A 10072-nucleotide genomic window follows, 5' to 3' on the forward strand; every position below is an offset into this window, starting at 1 on the left:
AGATCTCTTAAGCTTCCAATTATATTTCCTATTAACCAACCTTCTCTCATTTAGTCCTATGGCCTTGGCCACGTTTCAGTTTCCTCATCTGTTACTTTTTTTTTTTTTTTTTGGTGGAACCAAGGATTGAACTCAGGCCCTTGTGCTTGCCAGGCAAGCGCTTATTCTACTGAGCCATCTCCCCGGCTCCCTCATTTGTGAAGTGAGGATCAATACCCTTTTATTTTTTATTATCATGAAGATTAGAGTTCATGGGTAGCCAGATAGCTCAGTGGACTAAAGCGCCTGCTTAGGCAGAGTGCGGTAGCCAGGATTCAATCCCCAGTGTACCATGCTGGCCCCGCTCCCCGGGGTGTGCTGAGACAGTGGCAATTGAGACTGGGCATGGTGGCACGTGCCTGTAATCCCAGCGCTTGGCAGGCTGACAACAGGAGAATCACTGAGTCTGATTTGTGTAGTAAGACCCTGTAGGTCCTGCAGACTCTGCCAACCTTGTACTAAATATATTAAAAAAAAAAAAAAGATTAGAGTTCCTGAGGCTGCCACGAAAACAGCTTAGGGCAGAAGAAGAAATGGCACAGATGCAGCTTTTAGATGAATGAATTAAATAGGTGAGGTTATTTAAATGACAGGCCTGGGATAGAGGCAGATGAAACACGGATTTTGAAAGCCCTCTGAACTTTACCTTTGTCTTAGTCATTTTCTGGTCACTGGGACAAAGTTTCTAACACCCACTAGTTAAGGAAAAGTTTATCTTGGCTGACAGTCTGTGGCAGTTTCAGTCCGTAGCTGGCTGCCTCCAAGGCAAGGCAGCATGGCAGAGGAGAAGCAGTTCATGGTGTGGCAGGGAGGAAGCTGCAGCCATCCTCCTGCTGTGTCTTGTGTTATCCACTCTACAGGCCTATCAGTTGTTGCTGTTCACATCTAGGGTGAGTCTTCCCTCTTCAGTGAGTCCATCACCACACTGAGACTTATGCTAAGCCAGCCAGTGGACTAATCCAGTGTCATATACTCATGACCCAGTATCCATGACTAATATCTAGTCACCTCTCAAAGCCACACCTATGAGTCCATGAGGCTTTGGGGGGACATGTAGATACAAGCCATAACAAGCCTCTTCTGTCTGGGGCTAGAGTGAACTCTAACCAGAGTGTGGTAAGGACTGTGGTCAGGCTGTATGTTGCCTTCTGTGTCCCCAGGAAGCCATTGACCTTAAATCTTCTATGGCTTTTGCCTCTGCCTCCAGTGTCAACTGGGTACAACTCTGGCCCATACCTCCTTCATGGTAAATAAGGTTGTTGGATGAGTAGATGCATGGGGCTTTCCTTTGATCCTTAGAGTCTTGGTTTCTGTACCATTTTTCTAGAAAGCTCCTCCTTTAAGCTCCTAAAATAAAGACCATGCCCCTGCAAAGCTATCGTGTCAACTACCATGTATGGAAACCTAGCCTGCTTGGAAATGGCTATAAGTTTGTCCTTGGTCAGAAGGTGAATGAAGATAAAAAGTAAAGAGACACAGAATTAGTGTCTCTTTAAAAGAGGGACCAGGGGCTCTTGCCTATCTTTAACAAAGAGTACAGAACCTTTGGCTCACCTTGCTTTTATTTCTTCAGACATGGGAACAAACAGGGCAGAAGATTCATCTGCTTCCCATTATCTACAGTATACACGCAGGTAAGCAGCTGGATCTCAGCAGGGTGGATGCTGCCTTAGCACTGTCAGTGTGCCAGCATGCCTGCACACCACCCGAGGAGCACAGCTAGGTGTGTTGCTCCCTTGTGCTCAGAGAAGGTCACTTAGGCCTGATCCCATCTGTTCTCCTACAATCATGCACTCTTGTAAAACATGCTTCATCACCACACCTTAGTTTACTTTCAGCTCTAATCATCCCAAAGGGAGTGGAATTCTGATTCTTGATCCAAATAACTGAGATATTCCCTTTATAGATGCTATAATGCCTCCTTCCCTCCCTCCTTCCTGTCCTCTCTTCCTTTCTTCTCATTCTGCTGCTTCCCCGTTGAATGAAAGACTTCATTGCAATCTGAAATCCAGTCCCCAGGAAGGCTTTTCTGCAAATGGTATGCTCTGTGGTGAGTCCAACCACTGGAATCATAGCAAGTTGCCTAAAAGTCTACGTTGCTTCACCGACTTATGCCCAGAATACCTCACAAACAATTCTTGAGGGATACGAACCAGCCTAGGTAGTTGATCTCATTTACTAGACAGAAACACATGCTGGTGGCCTTGAGCCCACCAATGGGACTACTGCTCCTAATCCCCTTTTCTCTTTAATGAGACATAAGAGGTAGGGCCAAAAGCAAACTGTAATGGATAAAGTGGAAGCCAGGCAGCTCACTGGAGAAGATCCACACAGCAGCCAGAGGCCAGGCATGGCACTGCTGCGGTTAGCAGCAGAGGAGTTGGGATCTGGGCGTATCTTAGTTCATTTTATGTTACTATAAAAGTATGCCACGTAGTGAGTGATTTATAAAGAAAAGAAATCTATTTTCATGGTTCTGAAGACTGGCATGTCCAGTATGAAGGTGTCTGCATCAGTCGAGGGTCTTCTGCGTTATAGTGCAGCAAGGTATTCCCTGGCAAGGGCATATCTGGGAGCAAGGGATCAGCTGAAGTCTTACTTATGTATTTATTTACTTATTGTTATTCTTATCTAAAGAGAATAAAAAATAGTAAAAACATTCAAAACATTGCAGAATTTCACCAAACCAAAAAAAAAAAAAAAAAAATGGGAATTTGACAGTGACTGCTGCATTGCATAGTTGTCTTCAAATTGGTTGTTCCGATTACCAGATATAAACATGCAGAACTAGTAAAAAGAAAAAGTTACAAGAAATTAAAAGGACAATAAAAATAAGTGTCAACTGCTCTCCTCTGTAGACCAATAGAAATCAACTGTGGAATTATCCAAGCCATCCTGCATACATATAGTAATATATCTCTTCCTCCCTGAAGTTTCTTTTATAGCAAAGTCACTTCCAGGGTGACTAACCCAGTCCCGCCCTAGTCCTCTCACCTTCTAAAGATCCTACCTCCTTGTACTGAGAGTGGTGATTAAACTACTGCCTGAGCTTTGGAGAGTTTACTCAAACCATAGCTGGGCACTTCCATAGACATCAACTCCCTCCAGGCCAGCTATGAATAAAAGAAAAGGGAGGGAAGGGAAAGAAAAGAATGGAAGGGAAAGAAAAAGCCCTCTTCCTGTTCAGGGAAGATGCTTCCAGATGGGAGGTAGCAGGTAGGCTAGGACTGGTGTCCCAAAGCCTCTATGAAGGAATCCTCAGGTGAAACTTAGCTATCACAGTCAGATATGAGCGCTCCTGAGAGCTCATGGTATATTTATCTTCTGCACACCAGCCAGGTACAGATATTGGTCTGCTCCATCCTCCACAGCAGCATCTGTTTTTCTAATAACTTAAAGAGGGTAAGAATGTCAAATATGTTTCCAGGAAACTTTGCCTATAGTAAAAATGGTTCATGATTGGAATCTAAGGCTGGGGGTGGGGTTGGGGCAAAGCACAAATAAACCATGAACACCTGGTAAGAGAATATGCTTTGGAGTTTCCCCAAGTGTGATCATTCTTATAATTGCTGTGGGCATTTCTGGGAAATGAAGCTATGTTCTTGGAGTTGTTACAGAGATATTGGCTCATTTGGGCAACAATTTTATGAAGCTAGGGAAACCCCTGAATCTGACTAATGCAGATCTAGAATTCTTCATGTGGCCTGTCACTTGATGAAATGTCTTCTGGATAGTTGAATGAACTGGCTCTTCAAAGATCCTAACAGAAGAGGAACACATGATGTGCTCTACCAAAACACCATGACTTTTCTCCTCTATTCTTTTAATACCTGTGCCAAGTATGACTTATGGTAATGTTATGAGTGTTAAAGTTTAGTGTAGCCTTTGGTGAATTCCCCTCCAGACTCCTGTCTAATATGGGATTGCTCATTTCAGTAAAGGGAACAACCAGTCACTTAGATCTCAAGTCAAGCACAGAGGATCCTTATTAGATTCTTCTCTTCTTTAGTGTTGATCCTTGCAATTTACCCCAGATTATTGGTTCTATTTCCAAAATATAACTGATATCATCCATTTCTCTCCATATCTACTGTTGTCCCATCAATCAAAACCATCAAAATCTCCCATGCGGGCTACAGTGATGTCATGTTTTCATCCTTTGATCCATCAACCCAGTATCCACACTACAACCAGAGCGATCTTTTAGAAACAGCTAGATTATGTGATTCCCAAACTGAAGACCCTGTTCATTCTGCCCCCATCCCATGTCTTTCTGGTCCTCATAGAATAAACAAGAAACTTGACTGTGCCCTGCAGGATCACTTGCTGGGATTCCCACCTATGTCCCCACATCAGGTCCTTCTATTCTTCACTGAACTCACCACCGGCCTGCTCTCTGATCTGAACACATGGAATTCACCCTTCATTGGCCATTTCTCTTATGCCTGGATTACATGAGCTATACATTTTGCTGTGCACTCTTATTTTTTCTTGTGGTTTTAATTATCATAGTAAGCTGGATAAGTGGTGAAACAGTAACTGAATAATGGTGGGTGAAGCAGTAACTGATAACTATGGAAATAGAAACAGTGAATATGGAATGGGAGGTAGAAAAGGATCTATGGATGATAAAAAAAGTGGAGTGTGAAGTTAAATTTTTGATTTGTAAGGGAAATGTGAGCTTTTTGATGTTTCTGGAAGGAGCAGCCAGAAAGAGAAAAACAAGTGATGTGGAGGCAAGTGGAGGAGTCAAGGCAAATTCTTAGGAAGCAAATTTCTCAAGCATCTTTTAAATGCAAGTTGCCTTGAAGAGGGACAGGGGTGTAGCTCAGTGGTACAGCACTTAGCCTGCACAAGGCCCTGGGTTTGATCCCCAGCACTGGGGTTGGGGTGCAGAGATGATCACTTTGAAGACATAAAATAGCTGACTCAAGAATTCTGGCTCCCACTTAGGTTCTTTGCTTCCCAATGATCATATGAACTTCTACTCTATATTGCAAATATCTCCTCATCTATGTATGCATAGAGTGAACTCTGTGAGCATCTAGGTATTACTCATTTGTGTGTTTTAATAGTACATCATGTAAATAAAGGCTGAAAATTAATAAATCTATCTGTTGATTTTCTAAGGGGCCATGGTATCCTGGGTAAGCAGGACTTGTGGAAGGAGGTGGAACAATGCAAGTAGGGGTGTGCGTAGATGTCAAAGAGAAGCTTCAGCAATGGTATACATTTAAGGAGCCAAAGCTGGAGCAAGCATGGCCTGTTTTCTTTCCTTCTTCATAACTGTTGTCTGTATGCTGACCTATCTCCCACAGCCATCAACAAAGTATTCACATGTACTTTTTTTTTCTTTCTTTTTTTTTGTATTTTAGGGAAGGGTCTATAGGGTGTTCAGGGTCTCACTACTAGATGGGACTCATAATGATCTGCCTGTTTGCAGCCTCCCAAGAGCTGGGATTGCAGGCACGTGCCACCACACCCAGTCTCAATTGCCATCTCAGCATGCCCTGGGGGAGGGGCCAGCACAGCAGGCCCTGGGATCAAACCCTCAGCCCCTGTATATACGTTACTTTTTAAATGGTATTTTCAACAATTCCTTTACCCTCCTTCCTATTCATAATTGTAATAGCTGCAGATTATTCTACCCAGTCAATGTATTGCAATTTGCTCACCATTTTTGCTTTCATGTTGTTGGGCATTTAGGTTGTTTTCAGTTTCTGCTATTATAGATGTTACAAGAAAGAGCTTTTACATAGAGATTTGCTATCCTTCTGAATGATCTCTGTCTTAGTTAATTTTCTTGCTGCTGAGACAAAATGCCTGACACTCAAAGTCAATGGAGGAAAGAGGTTTCAGTAGATAGTTGGCTGGCTCCAAGGCAGGGTGGTACTGGCAGAGGATGAATCGCAGAGGAGAAACTGTATGGTGGGCAGATGGTAGCAGAGCAGCGAAGGAGTAAAGAAGAGGCACAGAATGGTGAGGCAGAAATTACTCCCTTTTATCCCTTCCAGGTTACTCACTCTTTGGGTGGTGCCCCCTATATCTTTTGAGGATGGACCTTCCCATTATCCACACCCAGAGCTATTCTTACCCAATCTGTAGATTAATTTAGCAATCACATCCTCTTAATCTCAGCATCATACTATTTAACCTTGGCATCACACAATCCCAGCACCACACACCCTAGAGCCAGCCCCACCTATGAGCACATGCGTCTCTGGGGGTACATCTAGATACAAGCCAAAGGCCTCATGCAGTCATGAAGAGGGGTGGGCTTTTCAGAGATGGCTGAATTTAGATTTTGTGATTGATTCATGGTCCAATGCTGGGATGAATGGTGTGAGTGCTGCACCCACCCTAGGGCAGGTAACCTGCAACCAATATAAAGGACAGAAAGAAGCTTGTCCCTTTTCTCTCTCTATTGTTGCTTTTGCTGTCTTCTGCCACCATGACCTATTGTCCCTCTGCTATGTGCCTTCCTACCTTGGAGCCAGCCAATTATAGACTTAAATCTCCACAACTGTGAGCTAAATAATCCTTTCTCCCTTTAACTTTGTTAGGTATTTTATCTCAGCAATGACAGAAGAATAAGACAACAATCTATTTAAACTATGGTGAATAAAATTGTTTGGTCAAAAAGTGTGGACAGTTTTTATGGTTCTCAATATGCACTGCTAAATTCCTATTTTATACCCACTGTCAGAAAAGCATGTACATATCTGACTTACTGCCAATTTTCTGGGACAAGTGTTATTGTAACAACTACCTTGCCAAGTTGGTTGACATAAAACATGTCTCACTGTTTCATTTGAATTTGTCACACCCTGAACATTTTCTCACATTTGCTTATTATTTATGGTTCTTTCTGTTTATGTCTGTGCCTATTTATGGGAACATTTATGGTATTTTTATATACTAGATTACATTTTTAATATAATTCATCATAATTCATTTCTCATTAAGAATATTTGTCCTTTTCTTACTGCTGTGTTGTTTTCACTATGGTTAGCTTGTTCTTATGCAGAAGTTATCTTTTCATCCTTCCATTAGGAACTCTTTCAAAAATTCAAAATTCAGTCACTATCCTCTAAATAAACATGTGAAAACTCTTAGTTTTAGTCTGTACAATTTATTCATATTTAAATATTTAGTAAATTTTTTAAAATTATAAAGCCTTTATTACAAACCAGAGCAACATAGGACAAATACTTTCCTGACTTGGGGACTTGGAGGCAGACAAAGTCCATTACAAATTTCATGTGTGAGCCAGGTTACAATGACACATATATGAAATCCCATTTATTACAGATTTAAGGCCAAAGGTCAAAAAAGAAAACAAGTCCAAGGCCCTCTTGTGACAAAAAAAGCAAGACCTTCTCATAAACAGTCTCATGTAGAGCAATAGGTCCACAAACAAAAAACAGTCCCTGTAAGGCACCAAAACATAGCTTAAGCCCTCTTGGCTAATGAGGTCATTGCCTTACCCAAGACATCATCAGGAGACCTCATCTGTCTCATGATTCACTACAGATTGGACAAAGTTTGAAAATTCCTGCCTTCCCTAGGGATGGTTTAGTGAGTAAGCTGGAGAAGTTAACAGGGTTTCAGCCATAGGTACTGACAGTGACTAGCTCTTGAAACTTTTGAGCAAGTCAGAATGTGCAAAAATAGTGTTTGAAGTGTCCCATATACTTTGCATTCATAAGATATTCTCAAGTTCAACATCCAGCTGAAATTGTATTGAAAGCTCTCCTAAAGTCTTCTTGAAGCATGAGTTTTCTGGTGCCGAATGAGGTGGGAGCTTAGGCTGTAAGCCTTCCCACATTAGCCACACTCATATGGCCTTTCTCCAGGGTGAGCCTTCTGATGCTGAACAAGGTGGAAGTTCTGATGAAGACTTTCCCATATTTGCTGCATATAAAAGGTCTCTCACCAGTGTGAACCCTCTGATGTGCAATAAAGTCAGAGCTTCAACTAAATCATTTTCCACAATCAGTGTATTTAAAAGGTTTTTGACTCTGTGAATTCTCTGATGCTTAATAAGAGTATATTTGTGGCCAAAAGATTTCCCACAATCACTGCACTCAAAGGATTTTCTCCAGTGTGTATACTCTCATGTTGAGCAAGTGTGGACTTGCATCTGAAGACTTTCACGCAATCATTGCACTTGTAAGGCCTTGCTCCATTGTGAATTCTCTAGTATATGATTAAATTGGGGTGATAGCTAAACTATTTCCCACATTCACCACACTTATAGAGCATTTCTACAGTATGGATTCGTTTGTGTTGAATAAGGTTGTCTTTTTGACTAAAGGTTTTTCCACATTTCCCTGCCCTCGTAAGACTTTTCTCCAGTATGGATCCTCTGGTGTTCAGCAAGTATAGTTTTGTGGCTGAAGGCTTTCCCACATTTGCTACACTCATCAGGCTTCTCTCCACTATGTATTTTCTGGTGCTGGGCAAGTGTATCTTTGCAGCTAAAAGCTTTCCCACATTCACTGCACTTGTAATGCTTTTGCCCACAGTGAGAGTAGGGCCTCCCTACTCTCAGCACTCCTGGCTGTTTTCCTCTTCCTATAGGTGACTGTTTGCTGCTTACAAGCCCAGCTGTTCTGCTCCACCTCAAATGTAAAGGGCTTCTCTGACAAGTGAGATTCTTCACAAACTATCCAGTTCTTTACCAATGAGGCTTTGCCTTCAGCTCTTTTTGAAGGCCTCTCTACAATGTAATGCTTTAGATTTGGGTGAACCTTGGCCCTGAACCAGAACTGTCTCCCACAGGTTTCACATGTATAAGTTTTAGGTCTGTGGTATGTTCCCTGGTGTTCATTCAGGTACAAAATATCTTTCAAGACTGGGCTACAAATGTCACAAGAGTGAGCCACCTGGGAAGACAAGCCTGCCTTAGCAGTACTAAAAGATAATGCTGCCACAGAAACACTCTCCTCAGCAGGTGACTGACTCTTCATCCTTCACTGCATACCAACAACCCCTGGGGGCCATAGCACCCTGCTGGTTGCTGACTGGCTCTCCAGATTTGATTCACGCTCTTGAGCCTGGGTTCCTGTGGGTCCTCTCACTGTCACACCTCCCTGAAGCCCTGGACACCAGTGTCTGGAAGGCTGGCCTCTCACTTGCGAGCCTGTTCTGGAGCCAGACCTGGGATGTGCTTTCTAGGGATTAGTAATCCAGAGCCAAAGACGGCGAAGATGAAGGTCCAAGAAGGCCACACCCACCTGTGTTAGGCCCAGTCCCAGGTTTCTGCTGTGCCTACACCTGCAGGCAGAAGCGTAGACTTCTTGGAGTGGGCACTGCCAGTCTCTTTTTACCAAGGACACCATCTTCATTTGCTCTTTTCTGTGGCTATCAAGTTTGGAACGACCCCATAGTTTGATTCACCACTGCAATGGTTCTGCCCCTAATATTTAGTAACTTTATATTTTTAAATAAAAATTGGGATATAATTTCATTTTTCCTTAAACTAACAAGGAAACTTGGCAGCTCCAAGTCTATCTAAGAAGACTGGGAAAGAAGTTAAGCAGGAGGGCACACTCCTTGTCTTGTAGCTACATTTCTTTCTTTCTTTTTTTAATGTATTCAGTACAAGGTCTATAGGGTCTCACTACACAGATCAGACTCGTAGTGCTCCTTCTGTTTTCATCCTCCCAAGTGCTGGGATTACAGGCATGTGCCACCACACCCAGTCTCATTCTCTGTCTCAGTGAGCCCCGGGAGTGGGGCCTGTACAGCACTCTGGGGATTGAACCCCAGTCCCTGAGTCTACCTCAGTAGGCACTTTAATCTGTTAAGCTATCTGGCTGGCCCTTTGTAGCTACATTTCTATACCAGTCACAGTGTGTTTTAATTTAGCCTGCATGCTTATTTGGTAGCTTAAGGGTGATTGTTAGGATGGCAGGGATTTTTAAATAGAGATAATTAAGATTTCCAAGGAAGGGCCACATTATGGTTTTCATGGGTCCTAGGCACTCTTCCCTTCATAGCCTTCTTCCTCCATAAAAAGTTATGTATT

General features: G+C 42.6%; 1 pseudogene; it reads right to left on the reverse strand.

Annotated features, from left to right (window-relative positions):
• Positions 1 to 7794: 7794 nt before the first annotated feature.
• On the reverse strand, positions 7795 to 9045 carry LOC105742696 (annotated as a pseudogene).
• Positions 9046 to 10072: the final 1027 nt, after the last annotated feature.

This window comes from Octodon degus, unplaced genomic scaffold, assembly GCF_000260255.1.
Source record: "Octodon degus isolate 3935 unplaced genomic scaffold, OctDeg1.0 scaffold00067, whole genome shotgun sequence".
NCBI lineage: Eukaryota > Metazoa > Chordata > Mammalia > Rodentia > Octodontidae > Octodon > Octodon degus.